The sequence below is a fragment of the Cystoisospora suis genome (genome assembly GCF_002600585.1).
Source record: "Cystoisospora suis strain Wien I chromosome Unknown contig_4682, whole genome shotgun sequence".
Lineage (NCBI taxonomy): Eukaryota > Apicomplexa > Conoidasida > Eucoccidiorida > Sarcocystidae > Cystoisospora > Cystoisospora suis.
The window spans coordinates 16,149-18,307 of record NW_027157474.1 but is presented as its reverse complement, the minus strand read 5'-3'; the positions used below and the strand labels follow the sequence as shown (position 1 = coordinate 18,307).

General features: G+C 54.0%; 1 protein-coding gene across 1 annotated transcript in view; it reads right to left on the bottom strand.

Moving 5' to 3' along the window:
• CSUI_008376 (uncharacterized protein) overlaps positions 1 to 2,159 on the bottom strand; it is a 17,426-nt gene continuing 15,267 nt past the window's right edge. Inside the window, exon 3 of the mRNA XM_068068510.1 lies at positions 1 to 2,159. This exon is cut by the window's right edge and continues 7,602 nt beyond it. The gene's annotated coding sequence lies outside the window, so the exon portion shown is untranslated.

Genomic DNA, 2,159 nt, shown 5'->3' with positions numbered 1-2,159 from the left:
GTCTTCCGGACGTTGCCAACCCTGAAGAAATCGTTACCCGGAGCCCTTACCAGACAACTGTTCTCTTTATGAAAGTCTGCCTTTCCCACCTTGTGGGCAGCCTGCGCCATCCGGGGCTAGTCCAGCTCGTAAGCTTCCCTCTCTGTAGCATCAACGCTACGACGACAGCGATCGCTCTCGTCCTCTCTGCAGCCTTTCGCCACATCTCGGTCGACCTGTCTCATCGAGACACCTGTTGCGCGCCGCTCTAGCCTCCTGTGTCACATCCACATGTGTTTTGAAGGCGAGAACACCGAAATCCTACTCAAGTCACCTTGCAGGAAAACAGTTTGAAATGCCGTTTCCGGGGTGGCAGTGAACTCAAATCACGAGACCTCAAGAAATTCACCGTCCGCAGACTTCACATCTGCTCTTCACTTGCCGTCCGGACCAGCAACCGCGCGGCGCGACCAGGCAAACCTTGCCACGTTCCCGCGGGAAACTTCCGCAGTGAGTGTGCGTTGACCACACAACAAAACTGCAGGGCGTCGACTGGTCTTCACTTGGACCAAGCGGCCGCTTGACCAAGCAACGAGACTTCCGACTGATCATACGTCAAAGAAGCTGGAATCGCTCACTCTTCGAAGGTGCTATCACATGACCCAGTCAAGCCACCCACATGAGGACCGCCGTGGTTCTCCTCCTTCAGGCACCGAGAAGCTCACCCCGCGACTCGGCGCCTTGCGTGAGGGAAGACTCCCCCTGCTGGAGCTGAGTCCACTAATAGACCTGTACACTAAACACGCAAGTGTCGCACGCTGAAGGCAGCTTCACGGTACGGCGAGGCGCACCTGACACACAGCTCTCCTGACGGCTCCATCTGTCAGACTTATAGAGCTCCCAAGGTGAACCACACGGCGTGCGAGACTCAACCACGGTCGTGGGTTCACACCCACGTAGCTAGCCCAAGTTGAAATAGCTAGACAGCAGGCGGGTATGCCGACGATACCTCACCAGAAGCTTCATTGCAAGTCAGAAGCTCCGAGAATAGGAGGAAAAAGACCGAATTCTCCCTCCCGCTCAGTCGGATCTGGCAACGAGATGTCTCCAGAACAGCGATGCGCTCGCTCACTTCTGGCCCTCTCTTTCTTCCTGCCTCCCGCCGTCACTGTAACGAAGACGAAGAAAAAAAGCAACGAGGAGATGCTTTACTATCATAGAATAAAGGGTTTGGGCTCGTATTCCCTGAAAAGAGTCTATAACTCAGCTGACGTCAGCCCCGTTACAGTCGCCAACAACACGGCCGCGCTCACGTGATCGAATACTTTCTTTATCGTGAAAGATGAGATGTCGGATTCCAAATCACTTGAGAACCTCGTCTTTCTCCTCCCTCCTGGTATCCATCCCCCCAGTGTGCGACTGAGAATTGAGATTTCCCTTCGCAAGGAATCCGAAGACCTCGACGCTGAGCCAACGCTCAGCTGCACCCGACGATGGCTTGCCCCCTGCCGGTGCCTTGCAGGGCATGACTGTGGATGACAAAAGGCAAAACAATCCCACAGTATCTCCAAAACGCGGCTTGGGGGGCAACAACTCCATCAATCTATTAAAACTGCCGTCTTTCTTTCCGCTGAGAAACCTTCAAATCCCTTTTCTCGCCTCGGGTTAGAGCCGGGAGGAGAGCTCCCCCTCTCAAAGTCCACCGGCACTCACTGAGAGAGATACAAACACGTGTGTGTGCGTGTGTGTGTCGTCCACCGTATCAGCCGAGGCCGACCGAAGGAATCATCCATCCATCACACTCTTCATATTAGAGTCTCTCTCCCGTCATCATGATTGCTCGGCTACCCCGGAAAACTTTTCTCGTGCACAATGATAGCACCTTGTGTTCTGTCCGGAAAGAGGGCCTCTCTTGGTCACCATAGTGATTGACAGCCTTACCAGCGACAGACAAGGAATCTGTCTGCTAGCTACCTCTCACACTCTTTCAGAGACTCTATCAGTAGAGCTTCCCAGCCTTCTGAAGGGGGATTCACCGTAGGAACAGGCGAGAAGAGGAGAGAAGAGACTCTCTTCTTCTCATCGGTGTCCCTAGCTGTTTCCATCAACAGCACCCAAGAGAAATGATGGAGGTCCTACGACCACACACATCCTCTCTCCTCCAAGACTTCCCTTCATCC